Source organism: Hyla sarda, chromosome 1 (genome assembly GCF_029499605.1).
Source record: "Hyla sarda isolate aHylSar1 chromosome 1, aHylSar1.hap1, whole genome shotgun sequence".
Taxonomy (NCBI): Eukaryota; Metazoa; Chordata; class Amphibia; order Anura; family Hylidae; genus Hyla; species Hyla sarda.
The window spans coordinates 30,514,897-30,535,061 of record NC_079189.1 but is presented as its reverse complement, the minus strand read 5'-3'; the positions used below and the strand labels follow the sequence as shown (position 1 = coordinate 30,535,061).

General features: G+C 47.6%; 1 long non-coding RNA gene across 1 annotated transcript; it reads left to right on the top strand.

Annotated features, from left to right (window-relative positions):
* Positions 1–4,494: 4,494 nt before the first annotated feature.
* LOC130332635 (uncharacterized) lies at positions 4,495–9,250 on the top strand. The gene is made up of 4 exons (XR_008875268.1): positions 4,495–5,228; positions 7,098–7,179; positions 8,544–8,742; positions 8,843–9,250. It is a non-coding gene; the product is annotated as an uncharacterized LOC130332635 (long non-coding RNA).
* The last annotated feature ends 10,915 nt before the right edge of the window (positions 9,251–20,165 follow it).

The window sequence follows — 20,165 nt, the reverse complement described above, 5'->3', positions numbered from 1 at the left end:
AATATGTCTATAAAAAAAATTTTTACGCTTTTTGGGGGTAAAATAGGAAAAAAACGGCGTTTTACTTTTTTATTGGGGGAGGGGATTTTTCACTTTTTTTTACTTTTACTTTTTCATTTTTTTACATTTTTTTTTACACTTGAATAGTCCCCATAGAGGACTATTCATAGCAATACCATGATTGCTAATACTGATCTGTTCTATGTATAGGACATAGAACAGATCAGTGTTATCGGTCATCTTCTGCTCTGGTCTGCTCGATCACAGACCAGAGCAGGAGACGCCGGGAGCCGGAAGCAGGAAGGAGAGGGGACCTCCGTGCAGTGTTCTGAATGATCGGATCCCCGCAGCAGCGCTGCGGGCGATCCGATCATTCATTCAAATCGCGCACTGCCGCAGATGCCGGGATCTGTATTGATCCCGGCACCTGAGGGGTTAGTGGCGGACGCCCGCGAGATCGCGGGCGTCGGCCATTGCCGGCGGGTCCCTGGCTGCGATCAGCAGCCAGGATCAGCTGCGCATGACACTGGCATCGCTCCGATGCCCGCGGTTATGCACAGGACGTAAATGTACGTCCTGGTGCGTTAAGTACCACCTCACCAGGACGTACATTTATGTCCTGCGTCCTTAAGGGGTTAAGGACGCAGCCCTTTTTCACCTTAAGGACTGAGCCCTTTTTTCGCAATTATGACCGCCGTCACTTTACAAATTAATAACGCGAAAACGCTTTTACCGAATATTCTGATTCTGAGATTGTTTTTTCGTGACATATTCTACTTTATTTTGGTGGTAAATTTTCGGCATTAATTGCATCCTTTTTTGGTGAAAAATCCCCAAATTTCATGAAAATTTTGAAAATTTTGCATTTTTCGAACTTTGAAGCTCTCTAATTGTAAGGAAAATGGATATTCCATATAAATTTTATTTTTCTTCACAAACACAATATGTCCACTTTATGTTGGCATCATAAAATGGATATATTTTTGCTTTTTGAAAAAATTAGAGGGCTTCAAAGTAGAGCAGCAATTTTCAAAAATGTCATGAAAATTGCTAAATCTGAAGGGACAGATGTTACAGAACTACAACTCCCAGCATGCCTGGGCAGTCGAGGCATGCTGAGAGTTGTAGTTTGGCAACATCTGGAGGGCTACTGTTTGGGCACCACTGTAACAGTGGTCTCCAAACTGTGACCCTCCATATGTTGCAAAATTACAACTCCCAGCATGCCCAGACAGCCTTTGGCTCTCTGGGCATGCTGGGAGTTGCAGTTTGGCCCCCCCTAGTGGTTGCCACAGTAAAGATCGATTTACTTTCACTTTCAATTAGGCTGAAAAATGAGGAGATAAGATGCTTCAGAAAGTTCAGGCAGCTTGGAGATCTGTATGAGGCAGCTGACAGCTATCTGCCCCTCTCTGCTGCAATGCTCAATAACGTGAATAGGAGGTTTAGCAATCAATGATCCTTCTCAGTGTAACAGCACAGCACTCTGCACTCCTGCCTTTCCCTAATGCTGATGTGACTAGCAGTTGCAGTGTAACGCTGTGGTATGAGCTATTCACACACACACAGTCCCGTCCTCTCCATCTGAGTGCATAGATGAAATGAAGAGAGGCAAGATGGCCGCCGATTATATAGGGCTGTGACATCTCAGGGGTCAGTGAACACTGATAGGCTGCATCTCACATGTGATTCAGGGTCAGCCCGCCTACCTTCATTCCCGCCGTTCTTTCCCGCCCTCCCATAATCCCCTGCCCCAAGTACTCACATGTGGATCCGCCATCTTGGGTCTCCAATAGCCTGGAACGCTGTAAAACGGAGTTTAATGAAGCGATTCGCGTGATCGAATCGCGGCGATATTCGCATTTGTTGCGAATCGAATTTTTCATGAAATTCGTAACAAATTCGGGTTCGTCAACTTCGATTCGCTCATCTCTAATAACAACACTAGGACTGCTCGGAAATTCACCGTCTCATAGACGGCAACGTATTTCTGAGCAGAATACGCAGGTGGAACAGACGTCTATTATTTCTGCAGACGCAAGAATTTGAATTTCTGTGCCAGATATTTCCTCTGCTGCAACGGAATTTCCGTGTGGAAAATACCTGCGCAATTCTGCACGGAAATCCTGCTGTGTTAACATAGCCTAACAATCATTAACCCCTTCCCGCTACCGGACATATGCATACGTCCCAGCATCCGACATGTTCGCGCACTGGGACGTATGAATACGTCCTAGCGATCTCCGCTCTGCCGATCTGCAGCGGGCAGCGCAGGAGATCGGTGGCGGGACCTGGCTGTCAATTACGGCCGGAGTCCCGCTGCAGCTGCTGGGGCCGCGATGCATTAACCCCATAGATGCCGTGATCAACCCATGTTTACCAACGGCGGTGCCGCGATATGATTGCGGGTCGCCGTTGGTTGCTATGGCAGCAGGAGGTCAGATCATGACCTCCTGTCTGCCTGCTACATAAGCCTGTGAGATCCAGCCACAGGCTGGGTCGCACAGGCTGTACAGTGTGCAGCTGATCGGGTCATACTGTGCTGCAGTACAAATGTATTGCAGCATAGTATAGCCTGTAAAATGTGTAAAAAACTAAAATAAAAAGTTCTTCAATAAAAGTATGAAGTGTAAAAAAAAATAAAAAATACCCCTTTCCCAATAAAAGCCCTGTATTATCACCAAAAAAGATCAAAAACACAAATCATATACATAATAGGTATCGTCACATCCGTAACTATACTATAAAACTATAATGTGAATTATCCTGTACACTGAACCGCGTAAAAAAACTACAAAAAAAGCACAAAATTTTCCAATTTTTGTACAAATAGCGGAATAAAAAGGATCAAAAGGTAGCATGTATCGCAAAAATGACACCAATGAAAAGTACAGCTCATCCCGCAAAAAATAAGCCCTTACTCAATGGCGTCGGACGAAAAATTTAAAAGTTACAGCTGTTGGAAAATGAATAGCAGAAAAGGAATTTTGCTCAGAAAAGGAAAAAGAGCATAGAAAGCTATATAAACTGGGTATCGCCACAATCGTACTGACCCACAGAATAGATATAACATCACTTTTACCGCACAGTGTACACCATAAAAAAAAAATATTAAATGCCAGAAATTTTCCAGTTTTTCACAATATTTTGGAGTTTTTCACAAACATTTCTGCATGTGTCAACAAAAATGCACCACTTATATAAAGTACAATATGTCACGAAAAAAGTCAGAATCATTCCGCTCAGAAAAAGCTTTCTAAAGTTATTACCATTTAAAGGGACAGATGTCAAATTTAAAAAAAAGAGCCTGGTCATTAAGATAAAAAATGGGTCCGTCCTTAAGGGGTTGAACAGGTGAGCGGTGCAAAGGGGTGAGACTAAAGGGCGGGGCAAAATGAGGTTTTGCCTAGGGTGGCAAAAATCCTTGCACCAGCTCTGGTGGCCATGGCCTGAGCTGCTGAACAGGCAGGGTCCCTGTGCCATCTCAATCGCCCCTTTTATCCCCCCTGTGCCATTTCATTCCCCTTCACATTAATTGTATCTCTTCTATCACTTCCTGTGATGTCACGCATTTATAATTAATTATGCATATTCGCATGGCTGTTTTTGTTTTTTGTTTTTTTTTTTGCAAGAAAGGTGAAAACCCTAGCAGGCATCCCATTGCATTCTGTCAGTGACCGACACCTTCTGTAGGACACAGGCAAACAAAGCGCCCGTTGCTTTCAATGGGCATGACGGGTGTCACAGAAAGAAAGCCATTCACTGCGGCATCTTGGTCATTAGCTCGGTCAGTCTGGTCACGGCCGGAGTGGTTGTTCCGCAAAAGTTGTAAGTCATAAATCAGTGCGTAAACTGTGCACCTAGGAAACCACGCCCAGTAAGTGCCCGCTGCATTCGCCAGCGCAAAAAGCCATATTTGCCATCAGAAAGCCGCCAAATAAATGCGGCACGTGCTGTACGCCGCAGCAATGCAAATAAATAGCACAGCCTGCAGCCTGTTCCAAGCTGTTGTGAAAACAATCATTTAGGCTGGGATTACACTTGGCGTGTTTCTCATAAAAAAACACCATGCTCGTTGTGGGCACATGTTAGGTTGGAATCAATAGGGTAACATGAAACACCAGACACTAATGGTGTTTTCATCCTTTTAGGGTGTTTTTAGGGTATCAAATCTGTGGCATGCCGAGAGAAAAAAAGCCCCCAAAAAACTGCCTATAATAATGATAATAATAATAATAATAATACACATCGGGGGAGATGTATGAAAACCTGTGCAGAGGAAAATTGACCAGTTGCCCATAGCAACCAATCAGATCGCTTCTTTCACTTTTCAAAAATGAAAGAAGCGATCTGATTGGTTGCTATGGGCAACCACTTTTCCTCTGCACAGGTTTTGATAAATCTCCCCTAATGTTTTTGGTAAAAAGTCCACAAAGATGGCATCTTGGAAGAAAAGAAATGAGGGGGGGGGGGGGCAGATTTTGTGGTGTTTGGTTTTTTTTTTGCCCAAAAAAAACTCAAACAAAAATTGTGTCTGTTCCTAGACTTAGGCTGGAATTAAACACCATTAATGTGTGTCGTTATTCACAGCATGCCCTGGGAATTTTAGGACAGCTCAGGGCATGCTGGGTGTTGTAGTTTTGCAACAGGTGGACAGCCACAGGGGATCACTGATGCAGTATGTCAATCTAGGGCCATGGTGTCTGATCTTGAACTGGCAGCCGGAGCCACGACCCCTTTAAATCAATGGCTGCCGGGACGTCTGACGAGTGACATCCTTCGCTCCAGACCGCAACGTCAGGGACGTCACTCATCTAGGGTTGCCACCCTGCCGGTATTTTACCGGCACAGCCGGTATTTTCATTCAGATTCCGGGCTGTGCCGGTGAGTTTGGATGAAAAATACCGGCCATGCAATGGCCGGTATTTTTCATTCACTCTCATCACACTAACCTGGAAAAAAAAAAAAACTCCTGTTCTGTTCGGTGCCGACACCGCTGAGCGGGAGTGCGAACCGCACGCCCGCACCATGCCGCTCAGCACAGCACCCTCTCTGACTCTGAGGCTGTCCCTGTCTCCCAGTCCCAGTCTAAAACTTTACCTATGCAATGCTGTGCGGCCGGATCTGCGGAGGGACGTTGCGGAAGTGACATCACTCCGCAGACCCGCGCTGGACATCACGTCACTCGCCGAGACTGAGAGGAGACTGGAGAGGTGCTGCGGTAGTAGGTAAGTGTGTCTGTTACTATGTGTGTGTCTGTGTTCGTGTGTCTGTCAGTCAGTGTTTGTGTGTCTGTCAGACAGTGTGTGTGTGTCAGTGTTTGTGTGTGTGTTTCTCTGTCTAGGGAAGAGGAGGGAGGAGGGGGGGGGTAACTGCCTATACCTATGGGGAAGAGGGGGGGTGGGTAACTGCCTATACCTATGGGGAAGAGGGGGGGGTAACTGCCTATACCTATGGGGAAGAGGGGGGGGAGGTAACTGCCTATACCTATGGGGAAGAGGGGGGGTGGGTAACTGCCTATACCTATGGGGAAGAGGGGGGGTGGTAACTGCCTATACCTATGGGGAAGAGGGGGGGAGGTAACTGCCTATACCTATGGGGAAGAGGGGGGGGTAACTGCCTATACCTATGGGGAAGAGGGGGGGTAACTGCCTATACCTATGGGGAAGAGGGGGGGCGGGGTAACTTCCTATACCTATGGGGAAGAGGAGGGGTAACTGCCTATACCTATGGGGAAGAGGAGGGGTAACTGCCTATACCTATGGGGAAGAGGAGGGGTAACTGCCTATACCTATGGCGAAGAGGGGGTGGGGGTAACTGCCTATACCTATGGGGAAGAGGGGGGGGGGTGGGTAACTGCCTATACCTATGGGGAAGAGGGGGGGGGGGTAACTGCCTATACCTATGGGGAAGAGGGGGGGGGTAACTGCCTATACCTATGGGGAAGAGGGGGGGGGGGTAACTGCCTATACTTATGGGGAAGAGGGGGGGGATAACTGCCTATACCTATGGGGAAGAGGGGGGGGGTAACTGCCTATACCTATGGGGAAGAGGGGGGGGGGTAACTTCCTATACCTATGGGGAAGAGGAGGGGGTAACTGCCTATACCTATGTTGAAGAGGGGGGGGGTAACTGCCTATACCTATGGGGAGAGAAGGGAGGGGGGGGTAACTGCCTATACCTATGGGGAAGAGGGGGGGGGGGTAACTGCCTATACCTATGGGGAAGAGGGGGGGGGGTAACTGCCTATACCTATGGGGAAGAGGGGGGGGGTAACTGCCTATACCTATGGGGAAGAGGGGGGGGGGGTAACTGCCTATACCTATGGGGAAGAGGGGGGGGGGGGTAACTGCCTATACCTATGGGGAAAAGGGGGGGGGGGGGTAACTGCCTATACCTATTTGAGAGGGGGGGGGTAACTTCCTATACCTATGGGGAAGAGGAGGGGTAACTGCCTATACCTATGGTCAAGAGGGGGGGGGGTAACTGCCTATACCTATGGGGAAGAGGGGGGGGGTAACTGCCTATACCTATGGGGAAGGGGGGGGGTAACTGCCTATACCTATGGGGAAGGGGGGGGGGGGTAACTGCCTATACCTATGGGGAAGAGGGGGGGTAGCTGCCTATACCTATGGGGAAGAGGGGGGGGGTAACTGCCTATACCTATGGGGAAGAGAAGGGGGGGGGGGGGTAACTGCCTATACCTATGGGGAAAAGGGGGTGACTCTGCCTATAGGGAACGGGGGGGGGGGGGGTGTAACTACCTATACCTATTGGGGGGGGGCTACCTAACTTTATACCTGGATGCCTAACTAATTACCTACATACCTGGCTATCTAACTATGTACCTGGCCTTCATACATGGCTGCCTAACTACCTAGCTAGCCCCCTACCTACCTGACTTGTCACCTACCTACATATCTGGCTTCCTGATCTACCTACCTAGTTACCTATTTACCTGGCTACCTACCTTCCCTTTTACTGTGCAGGACACCAAGGAGGGCATTATTACACTTTGTGGGCCTATAGATGGGAAGATTGTGTAGAGGAGGGGAGGGCACTGAATATATGCAGAGTCTGACATGTTTTTCCTGCAGATGTTAAGAGATCCACATGGCGGTCTTATCCGGACGGAGAAGAAAAGGAAAGAGGACGCCGCTGATCAGAAAATACGTAATTGTGAGTCCCAAAATGTAACTGTAATCACTTATATGGTATATACATCCTGTGTACAGCTGATATCTACCGCCATATGGTCCTGTATATAATCACTTATATGGTATACAGATCCTGTGTACAGCTGATATCTACCGCCATATGGTCCTGTATATAATCACTTATATGGTATACAGATCCTGTGTACAGCTGATATCTACCGCCATATGGTCCTGTATATAATCACTTATATTGTGTACAGATCCTTTATAGTGTACTGGTCTGTGTTTAGTGGTTTTATTCAGTACAACATTTTCAGTTTTCCACCTACAGAGCTATATGAGGGCATTATCGGTATCAATTTGGTTTTGATGATTTTTTCATCCTATTTTTTGGTGTTGGTAGTGTGTATACAGAGGAGCTGTTACAATGTTTGCATTTGTACTATTTGGTGAGGTTGTCAAATGTATTTATATTATATTTATATTTGCTGGGTATCCCCTTAAATGTATTGCCTGTTGTTAAATAAATGTTATTTACAATTCTAAGTTTTATTCTCTAAATGTAATTTTTTTGTGCATATATATTGCATCCATCCCATGCCCTGTGCCATTTCTTTACCCCCCTCATCCCCATGCCATTTCTTTACCCTCCCCATCCCCCATTCCATTTCTTTACCCCCCCATCCCCCATGCCATTTCTTTACCCCCCCATCCCCCATGCCATTTCTTTACCCCCCCCCCCACCCCCATGCCATTTCTTTACCCCACCCCCATCCCCCATGCCATTTCTTTACCCCCCCATCCCCCATGCCATTACTTTACCCCCCCCATCCCCCATGCCATTTCTTTACCCCCCCATCCCCCATGCCATTTCTTTACCCCCCCCACCCCCCATGCCATTTCTTTACCCCCCCCCATCCCCCATGCCATTTCTTTCCCCCCCCCCCATCCCCCATGCCATTTCTTTACCCCCCATCCCCCATGACATTTCTTTACCCCCCCATCCCCATGCCATTTCTTAAACCCCTGATCCCTCGTCCTCTGTGCAATCGGTCCCGCCCTTTTTTTAGCTCCACCCCCACATAGCCACACCCACGACCGGTATTTTTCTGAGGGAAAGGTGGCAACCCTACACTCATCAGACGTCCCGGTGGCTAGTGCTGCTCATTGCTCATTGAGCCTGCCGGAGCCGCGCTGATCTATGTAAGAAACCTATGGGCCCAGGCTGTTGGGACCACCAATTGATATTACAAATCCCGAGTGTCTGGTTAGGAGAAACAAATATTTCACACCCACAGGGAGTAGCGCCATTTTAATAAAAAATTGCCCAAAATTACTTAGAGAACAGTCATACAGAGTATATTAGAAAGCTTTTTTGATTTTCAGCCAATCAGAGAGCAGCACTGCTCAAATAGAACTCCCAGGAGGTAACAGCGTGTCACACATGTGATGTCATAACCATTGTCCACCAGAGAGCAGCACTGAGCAGATATAACACTGCTCCTGCTCATTCTCCATCAGTGAGGGCCGGTGCTGGACACTGTAGGGACGCGGGTATGTGAAGTCAAAAACATGACTGTGACTGGTAAGTATCACATTGTTGTGTCCAAAAGGTTTTAGTGCAGTTCCATGTGCATTTCTATAATAAACATGTAAATAATCTCTCTTTTGTTTTCCTATCTTAGATGCATTATTTCCAGCATGTGGAGTAGCATTTCCGGACTTAAAGCAAGAAGTTGGATGATGGCCTAGATTCCGGACTTACAGCAAGACGTTGGATGAAGGCCTAGATTTCCGGACCTACAGCAAGAAGTTGGATGAAGGCACAGCCCCTCGAATCACGAACATACACAGACACATTGGCCCAAATTCTAGAGGTAACCTCCTTTAGTATGCCCAGAGGAAGGGCAATACAGTAGCCATGGATTCCCTACAGGTTTCCTCCCCTCTGGAGGTTTTTCCTGTCCTGAGTTAGTTACTGTACGCTCTTTATGAGTGATGGGAGGTTACAAAAAATCCCTACACAAACACTTTAATAAATAATAAATAAAGTTCCCCTTTTTTTAAACTGTTCTTTAACTTGTTCGACTCATTTATTTTATTTCTGTGTGTGAAAAACAGTGTTAGCAAAATGTAAATGACATGAGTTTTTCTTTCTTTTTTTTAAGTGTCTAAAGCTGCTCGATCTGCACAATGCAGAGCCGAGAGAGGCAACTGGTGTTGGGTGGTGCAGTTGCCAAGGCAACCATAGGACACCCAGCAAGGTCCGTGCACAAGCCTTTTTTTTGATGAACGGGTCTCATGCAGTGAACTTGCTAGGGGTCATACGGTTGCAAAGGATCAACTTTTGGCTACGTGCACTGGCCCTTAAATTGGTACTTTGTCCCTAGACATCTTATCCCCTATCTAAAGGACAGGGGATAAAATGTCTGATCGTGGAGGTCCTGCTGCTGGGACCCCAGCGATCTCCATGCAGCACCTGTTGTTCTAAACAGTGGGGGAGATTTATCAAAACCCGTCCAGAGGAAAGATGGCTGAGTTGCCCATAGCAACAGATTCCTTTCTTCATTTTTAAAGTGGCCTATGAAAAATGATTAGTGAATATGTCATTTGTGAGAAACATAACAATAAATAATTCAGTAGGGGTGGCCCGCAAAAACATTTCTGAGGGGTTGCCTGAGCCCAAATGGAGGTGGTGGTGCAATCTTCTGTTCTTGCCTCGGGCACAAAAGGAGCTAGATACAGCTCTGGATTCATCAAAACCTGTGAAGAGGAAAAGTTGTCCAGTTGCCCATAGCAACCAATCAGATCACTTCTTTTATTTTTCAGAGGTCTTGTTAAGAATGAAAGAAGCAATCTAATTGGTTCCTATGGGCAACTGGTCAACTTTTCCTCTTTACAGGTTTTGATAAATCTCCCCAATAATTATTACAACCATGTCACACACTTAGTGTTGCCACCTGGCCAGTATTTTACAGGCACAGCCGGTATTTTAGACACCTTGCCGGTATTTTTTATATAAAAACCGATGTGGTGGCCCAGTAAGGGATATGTTACCCCGTACCCTGCTGTCCTGTCAGACAGTCTCCTTCTGTGTCCCCAGCCCTTGTTTCCCAATTGTAAATATGTTCCAATGTATAATATGTGTTATCTCTTTAAGAGTTATACCATGTGATATTTCATGTGATTGTTACTGAAAGGTTCTCTGTCTACTCAGTACCCCTGGTACCAGGTCCAATTTGGCTTAAGGCTTGTACTGGCGCCAGGAGAGCGTCTTATCGGGTGTGGAAAGAATACATGCACACAGGTTACCATCTAAGAACACTCTGCTTTACTTTTACCAATTCTTAGTTATATCTCATGAGGAAATGACAAAATTGTACAATAGTTACACGTCAGCAGTCAAGCAAAGCAGAATAAGAGGATGTACGTGTTACGCCGAGCGCTCCGGGTCCCTGCTCCTCCCCGGAGCGCTCGCGGCGGTCTCCTGTCTGCAGCGCCCCGCTGACCGGGAGCGCTGCACTGTCGCTGCCGGCGGGGATGCGATCCGCGTAGCGGTACGCGCCCGTCCGCGGGTCGCATCACAATCCACTCACCTGTCCCGTTCCCCCTGCTGTCACGTCCCGGCGCACGCGGTCCCGCTCTCTAGGGCGCGTGCGCGCCGGCTCTCTAAGATTTAAAGGGCCAGTGCACCACTAATTGGTGCCTGGCCCAATCAGTGTCAATCACTCCCATTCATATAAAAACCCACTACCCCTTCCTGTCTCTGCCGGATCTTGTTGCCTTAGTGCCCTGAGAAAGCGTTTTGTGTATCCCAAGCCTGTGTATCCAGACCCTTTCCGTTGCCCCTGACTACAATCCATTGCTGCCTGCCCTGACCTTCTGCTACGTCCAACCTTGCTCTTGCCTTGTCCCTGTGTACCGCACCTGTCTCAGCTGTCAGTGGGGTTAAGTCGCTATCGGGTGGAACGACCTGGGGGTTACCTGCCGCTGCAAGTCCATCCCGTTTTGCGGCAGGCTCTGGTGAAAACCAGTAACCCTTTAGATTCCGTTCCCCTGGTACGGCCCACGCCATCACCTCACTGACACAGAGGATCCACCTCCAGTGTCCTTGCTGCATACCAGTCCGGATCCTGACAGTAGATTTGGCCATGGATCCCGCTGAGGTCCCGCTGCCTAGTGTCGCTGACCTAACCAACGTGTTCGCCCAGCAATCACAGCAGATCGCGCAGCAAGGAAAGCAGCTGACTCAACTGACCGTTATGCTGTAACGGCTTCTGCCGCAACTACAGCAATCATCTCCTCCGCCAGCTCCTGCATTTCCTGCAGCGAGTGGCTGCTCCTAGCTTCCACCTGTCTCTACCGGACAAGTTTGATGGGGACTCTAAACAGTGCCGTAGATTCCTGTCCCAGTGTTCCCTACACCTGGAGATGATGTCGGACCAATTCCCTACCGAACGGTCTAAGGTGGCATTCGTGGTCAGTCTCCTTGCTGGAAAGGCATTGTCATGGGCCACACCGTTTTGGGACCGCATTGATCCCGCCACCGCTACTATCCAGTCCTTCTTCTCAGAAGTACGTAGTGTTTTTGAGGAGCCAGCCCGGGCTTCCTCAGCCGAGACTGCTTTGTTGAACCTCGTCCAAGGGAGTTCTTCTGTGGGTGAATACGCCATCCAGTTCCGTACCCTCGCCTCTGAGCTATCCTGGAATAATGAGGCCCTCTGCGCGACCTTCAAGAAAGGCTTATCCAGTAACATAAAAGATGTCCTGGCCGCACGAGAAATTCCTGCTAATCTGTCTGAACTAATCCATTTGGCCACCCGCATCGGTCTTGCCTGACCCTACAAGAGAGGACTCGCCGCCGAAATGAGAATTTGTGCCTGTACTGTGCTAGTACCGAACATTTCCTAAAAGACTGTCCTATCCAACCTCCGCGTCAGGAGAAACGCACGCACTTACTTCACAAGGGTGAAACGACACTTGGTGTGAATTCAGCCTCTCCACGTCTGACTGTACCTGTGCGGATTTCTCCTTCCGCCAACTCCTTCTTCTCAGCAGTGGCCTTCTTGGACTCAGGTTCTGCAGGAAACTTTATCTTGGTCTCTTTCGTTAATAGGTTCAGTATTCCAGTAACCCGTCTCGTCAAGCCGCTCTTTATCTCTTCTGTAAACGGAGAGAAATTGGACTGCACTGTGTGCTACCGCACTGAACCCCTGCCCATGAGCATTGGACATCACCATGAAAAAATTGAATTTTTCGTCCTGCCTAACTGCACCTCTGAAGTTCTTCTCGGCCTGCTGTGGCTCCAGCATCATGCTCCTACCCTCGACTGGACTACCGGGGAGATCAAAAGTTGGGGTCCTTCTTGTCTCGAGCGATGTCTCAGATCTGCTCCCACTAGTCAAAACCCTGAGACTTCATCTTTACCGGGCCTTCCCAAGGCTTACCAGGACTTTTCAGATGTATTCTGCAAAAAGCAAGCAGAGATCTTACCTCCTCATAGACCTTGTGATTGTCCCATTGACCTCCTTCCTGGTACCACTCCGCCCCGTGGCAGGATTTACGCTCTGTCAGCCCCAGAGACTCAAGCTATGTCGGAGTATATCCAGGAGAACCTAAAGAGAGGTTTTATTCGGAAATCCTCATCCCCTGCTGGAGCGGGGTTCTTCTTTGTTTCTAAAAAGGATGGATCCTTATGTCCATGTATTGACTACCGCGGTTTAAATAAAATTACCATCAAAAACCGCTATCCTAGCCTTTGATCTCCGAACTCTTTTACCGTCTACCCGGAGCAAGTATCTTCACCAAACTGGACTTAAGGGGCGTGTATAATCTTATTCGCATCTGTAAAGGTGATGAGTGGAAAACCACTTTCAATACCAGATATGGACATTTTGAATATCTAGTTATGCCCTTTGGGCTCTGCAATGCCCCTGCAGTCTTCCAGGACTTTGTTAATGAGATCTTTCGGGACTTATTGTATACCTGTGTTGTGGTTTACTTGGATGACATCTTGATTTTTTCCTCTAACTTAGAGGAACACCGTCGTCATGTCCGTCAAGTGCTCCAAAGACTCAGTGAAAACCCCCTGTACGCTAAATTTGAAAAATGTCTCTTTGAATGCAACAGTCTTCCTTTCCTAGGTTACCTAGTCTCTGGCCAAGGGCTTCAAATGGATCCAGATAAACTGTCGGCGGTTTTGGATTGGCCACGCCCTTCTGGACTCCGTGCTATCCAACGCTTCCTGGGATTCGCCAACTATTACCGACAGTTTATTCCCCACTTCTCCCCCATTGTGGCCCCTATTGTGGCTCTGACCAGGAAGAATGCTAATCCTAAGTCGTGGCCTCCACAAGCGGATGAGGCCTTCAATCGCCTTGAAGCTGCCTTCGCCTCTGCACCAGTTCTGTCCAGACCTGATCCGTTTAAACCATTCTTCCTGGAAGTAGATGCTTTCTCAGTTGGAGCCGGAGCCATACTTCAACAAAAAAATGCTACCGGACGTAACATTACTTGTGTTTTTTTCTCAAAGACTTTCTCTCCGGCAGAAAAGAACTACTCTATTGGAGATCGTGAACTTCTGGCCATCAAGTTAGCACTCGAGGAGTGGAGACATCTATTGGAGGTTTCCAAACACCCCATTGTCATTTACACTGACCACAAGAATTTGTCTTACCTCCAGTCCGCTCAGCGTCTGAATCCTCACCAGGCTAGATGGTCGTTGTTTTTTGCCCGCTTCAACTTCGAGATACACTTCCGTCCTGTTGACAAGAATGTCAGAGCTGACGCCCTTTCTCGTTCCATTGATGCCTCCGAGTCTGAAGCCCCTCTGCAGCATATCATACCGCCTGAGTGCCTGGTTTCCTCTGCTCCAGCCTCACTGGGGCAACCCCCCCCCCCCCTGGAAAGACTTTTGTTCCTCCACGCCTTCACCTCAAGATCCTTAAATGGGGGCATTCTTCTCACCTGGCTGGTCATGCTGGCATTAAAAAGTCCATTCAGCTCATCTCCCGTCTGTATTGGTGGCCTACACTAGAAGGTGACATTACTGATTTTGTTCGGGCCTGTACTGTTTGTGCCCGGGATAAAACCCCTTGCCAGAAGCCTGCTGGACTCCTCCTTCCTTTGCCCGTCCCTGAGCAACCACGGTCCCAAATTGCCATGGATTTCATTACTGATCTTCCCGTATCCCATGGCAGTACCGTCATCTGGGTGGTCGTTAATAGTTTTTCCAAAATGGCTCACTTCATTCTGCTTCCAGGCCTTCCTTCTGCGCCACAGTTGGCGAAGTAATTTTTTCTGCACATTTTTCGTCTTCACGGGCTTCCCACGCATATCGTCTCGGATAGAGGCATTCAATTTGTGTCAAAATTTTGGAGAGCTCTCTGTAATCAATTAAAGATCAAATAAAATTTCTCGTCCTTCTATTACCCCCAATCCAATGGACAAGGGGAAAGAGTAAACCAGATTCTTGGTAACTACTTGCGACATTTTGTCTCCTCCCGCCAAGATGATTGGGTCGACCTTCTGCCCTGGGCTGAATTCTCGTACAATTTCAAAAATTCTGAATCCTCCGCCAAATCCCCATTCTTTGTGGTGTACGGCCGTCACCCTCTGCCCCCCCCCCTCCCCATTCCCACTTCTTCTGGAGTTCCTGCCGTGGATGAAGTAACCCGGGACTTCTCCGTTATCTGGAAGGAGACTCAAAAGTCACTCCTACTGGCCTTGTCTCGTATGAAGAGACATGCAGATTAAAAGAGAAGAACTCCTCCTGTCTTCGCTCCTGGTGACAAAGTGTGGCTCTCTGCCAAAGATATCCGGTTTCGTGTTCCTAGCTACAAGCTGGGTCCACGTTACCTTGGACCATTTAAAGTCAAAAGTCAAATCAACTCTGTCTCCTACAAGCTTCATCTTCCTCCTTCTCTTCGTATTCCAAACTCCTTTCATGTTTCCCTTTTCAAACCTCTCGTTCTTAACCGCTTTTCCCCCAAGGTCACCTTTCCTGCTCCTTTCTCTGGCTCCTCTGATGTCTTCGCGGTAAAAGAAATCCACGCCTCCAAGATTGTCAGAGGTAAAAAACATTTTCTTGTTGACTGGGAGAATTGTGGCCCCGAAGAGAGGTCTTGGGAGCCCGAGGACAATATCCTCGACAAGGAGCTCATCCATAGGTTCCTGGGCTCCAAAAAGAGGGGGAGACCAAAGGGGGGGGGTACTGTTACGCCGAGTGCTCCGGGTCCCTGCTCCTCCCCGGAGCGCTCGCGGCGTTCTCCTGTCTGCAGTGCCCCGGTCAGATCCGCTGACCAGGAGCGCTGCACTGTCACTGCCAGCGGGTCGCATCACAATCCACTCACCTGTCCCGTTCCCCGGCTGTCACGTCCCGGCGCGCGCGTTGCCGCTCTCTAGGGCACGCGTGCGCCGGCTCTCTGAGATTTAAAGGGCCAGTGCACCACTAATTGGTGCCTGGCCCAATCAGTGTCAATCACTCCCATTCATATAAAAACCCACTTCCCCTTCCTGTCCCTGCCGGATCTTGTTGCCTTAGTGCCCTGAGAAAGGGTTTTGTGTATCCCAAGCCTGTGTATCCAGACCCTTGCCGTTGCCCCTGACTACGATCCATTGCTGCCTGCCCTGACCTTCTGCTACATCCGACCTTGCTCTTGCCTTGTCCCTGTGTACCACACCTGTCTCAGCTGTCAGTGGGGTTGAGTCGCTATCTGGTGGAACGACCTTGGGGTTACCTGCCGCTGCAAGTCCATCCCCCTTTGCGGCGGGCTCTGGTGAAAACCAGTAACCCCTTAGATTTTGTTCCCCTGGTACGGCCCACGCCATCACCTCACTGACACAGAGGATCCACCTCCAGTGTCCTCGCTGCATACCAGTCCTGACAGTACGTGACTTAAGGTCTGTACCCTTATATGGATTGGAGTAACTTATGCCTTGCGGTTACTAGAAAGGAGAACTTATGATATGTCATACAAGGAATAAAAAGATCTGTATATAAATACAAATTTATCAGGATCCTTGCATCCTTCAATCCCCTCTTAAAACCAGTTGTCACTTAGACAACTTGGTTTTTCTTGTTTTCCATTTTCTTTTGAAAAGTCTTTATGTAAGCAGTATAGCCCTCTGCTGAGTGATGGTGAAGTAGAGGGACTTGGGTGTCTGAGTAGATGGAGAGGAGGATTTTAGTATCTGCAGCAGGTCTTGGCTTGCAGAGTTTCATACATAAGAAAATAAGTTTTATTGATACATATACTATGAGGGCAATAACAGTAATGTGTATTATGAGCTGCAGAACGCCCCCTATCCATCCTCCTATGCCCTTAAGCCAGGTAGCGGGATTCAATATTGAAAAGGTATCCCCCCACCACTTATCCTTGTTGATTTCATTGTCTTTGGCATATTTGTCCCTCAATTTTTGTACGTTCTCAAGCTGGTGGTGCATCTGAATTGTTCCTGAAGTGTCTATGTAATGGCAACAAGTAGGACCTATGATTTGACACATCCCTCCTTGGGCTGCTGTGAGATAGTCCAGGACTATTGTGTGTTGGTTAGTCCCTATCATCAGATCGTTTTGCACGGACACAGAGGTATTAGTAATTTCTAAAATGTCATATATTTGGTCATCGAGGTAGTCAGTGGCTTCGACTAACTTATCCCATATTTGCATCACCATTGGGTATATAAAAATGGAGCTATAAAGCTTGTTGTTTATTCCCATTTGTACAACATGTGGCCTACCATTTTCCCTTTCTTTATTATCTGCTGCTCTTCGGTATAACGTGTTTAGGAGCTGCTCTCATGTCAATGTCGTTGTTGGATATGACAAAGGTCGAGGGGGTAAGTCTAGCTAGGGTGCATGCGCCTTTGACCCCTATCGGCAACCACTTGTAGGCTTGTCTACCACATACCCAATAGATGTCTCGTGGGAGCTCCCAGAAAGAGGAATGTTAATTGATAAGTTTATTAACTATGTCAATGAGTCTAGAGGCATTTGTTAAGTAACACCAGGAAGGTATCTGTCCTAATCTACCGCAGTAGCTCACATCTGGGTTATTACATGTTGGATCAGTAAGATGGTATTCTAACGTGTCATTGCATGGTTGATGTCCTGTTATATTATAGCAGTCTTCATCTTGAGTAGCCTGAGGAAAGAGGGTGTTATTTGCCCACCTTGGGTCATGAAAGTACCTTTCTATCTGGCTGGGTTTAAAAAGATAAGTACTTGCGGTTGTCTTGTTAAAAGTAACTTTTATTCCTTCTGTGGGGATCGCTCCTAGGTCTAGTTTATGTGTGACTACTCGAGTTACCCAGGAACCCGCCTTGAAAGCCAACATTTGTTGTGGTCCTACGCCTGGGCTGCTTAAGTTTCCCTGCCACCATGGCTGCCCCACCCATCTTACTATAGGAATTCCCACTATGGTGTTCCAGTTCTTTGCATATCGTGTCTCGTTGTCAGCAAGCATGTCAAAACAGTCACCCTGAAATAATTCATATGAGGGCACAGGGATAGCAAAGTAGGGCATGCTTTGGGCAGACACAGGGGCATGGGTGCATATCCAACAATCCTTCGCAGTGAGGTTTTGTGCTAACATTATATGGTGTTTCAGGAACTTATTGTTTGGGTGTCTCTCTAATTTATTATGCAGAGTCACTGTGGGGTGAATCAAAGTCAATAAAGTCATTAATGCAAACATCATGAGAATTAGTTTCTTCGACCATCTGCCAGAACAAGGCCAGGGCATCAGCGGGTACATCTTTTGGTAGGCTTTCAAGGTCAGGGCTGTCTGCCCCCGTTATTACCTCCTTTGGGTGATGTTGGACAAGTTTAATCCGAGAGGCGTGGATCCAAGAAAGGCTGTCTTCCGTGAGGACCGCCGTCCTCGTCACGGCTACAACTGTGGTTGGGGGTCCAAAGGTGAAGTCTCCGGGTTTCTTTCCTTTCGACAGTGTCTTAACCAGGACAGTGTTGCCTTCCTGGAACTGGTGTGTTGGTTCCTGTGGGAGAGAAGGAGAATTACAGGCAACTTTATCAAGGGTTTGGATGAGGTCTGTGACATATTGTTCCCTTATCTGGTCGAGGTCCCCTTCTTTTGTTATGAGTGGTTGTTGGGCCCATGGAGTCGGGAAAGGCCTACCCATGAGAATCTCAAAAAGGGAGAGTTTTAAAGTCTTATAGGGGGTCATTCTAATTTCTGCGAGTATGATGGGAAGGACTTGTTTCCACTTCTCAAAGGTGCCCCCTGTGGCCTTTCTTATTTTGTCCTTGACTGTTCTATTCATTCTTTCTACTATCCCTGAGGATCGTGGATGATATGGGACATGGAACTTCCAGTCTATTCTCAATAACTTCGAGGTTTCCCTAATTAGTTTGGAGGTGAAATCTGGGCCTTGATCAGACTCAATTACAAGTAAAAATCCCAATCGGGGGATGATGTGCTGTGTGAGTATATGTGTAGTGGTTTTTGCATCTTCTCTCTTGTTAGGGAATACTTCAGGCCATCTGGAGAACATGTCTATGATGACCAGGGCATTTTCTTGTTACCCTTTTGGTATATGGGTGTAGTCAATTTGTAGGTGAGTGAAAGGTGTTGTGGGGTACTGCAGGTGTTGGTGTTGTACACAGTGGTGTGTATTGGGGTTGTTCCTGAGACATACGAGGCAACGTTTGATGTAGTCGTCTACCAGTTGTATTGAATTCATGATGTAAAAATGTTGGGAGAGGAGGGTGTGTGTGGTGGAGATGCTGTTGTGGCCTACTCCGTGGAAATGAGCAATAAAGACTGGGGCACTGTGTTGGGGTATGTATGGTTTCCCCTCTTTGTAGATCAATCCTGTTACAGGATTTTTCTGCAATACCGGATAACACCAATCATATTCCTCTTGTTTGGGAACAGAGGACTGGAGAGAGAGAAGTTTTTGTGTCTTCGAGGGAAGGAGGTGTAAGAACTGGTAACATCAGTGAGACAGGTTGTTGTGTAGCAGCCAGTTTGGCGGTGTGGTCTGCTAAAGCATTGCCCTTTGAAATGTGATCAGTCCCACGTGTGTGTGTCCTGCAGTTAATGATGACTAATTGTGATGGTAGGGTAAGTGCATGTAAATGGTGACAGGTTTATTAGTGAGGGCGATGAGTCCTGCAGCTTGTACAGACTTATAGGGGATGGACTGGGCTTTGAGGACAATATCAGGTAATTGGACAATAGCATAATCGGCATGGTAAACATTGTCATTGGGGCGGGTGCATGACCCATCTACAAAGACTTCTGGAACATCAGGTATGGGCACTGAACAGAGGTCTGGTCTGGGTGAGGCGTCAGTGTGGATGACTTGCAAGCAGTCATGTATGTCCGGCATTACATCATCATGAATTTTCAGGCCAACTAGTGCGTTGAGTATTGGAGCAGGGCCAGATGTAGGGGAGGCATACACCATTTTCAAGGATGGATTACTGAGGAGAATTGCCTCATATCCAGAGAGCCTTTGTGCTGACATGCGTTGTGTATGTAGGCCTTTAAGAAGAGAGATAACATCATGAGAATTGTACAAGGTAGTGTCATGTCCTAAAGTGAGGATGGTAGCTTCTTCAACAATCACAGCACAGGCAGCAAGAGCTCGCAGACATGCCGGCATCCCCTGTATGGAGACGGACATCACCTTTGAGAAAAATGGCCCAAGGACGTAGTTTACCTCCGTGAAACTGTGTCAGCACACCCGCCATGGTTTTACAATTTTCTTGTGCATACATGTGGAAAGGCAAATTGTAATCTGGGAGGCCTAGCCCTGGACTTGTCATTAAAAGCTTTGTACATTTATGAGGACCATTTGATTAGATCTGGTTTGTCCGACAGGGTAGCATCTCTCAAGATTTTGTCATAATATGAGCAGTCGGGAATCCACTGCCTGTAGTAGTTAATCATACCCAAGAAAGATTGCATTTCCTTCTGGGCGTGCGGGGTGACTAGGCCCGCTACAGACTGAATTCTAGACGTGCTCAACTCCCTTTTCCCT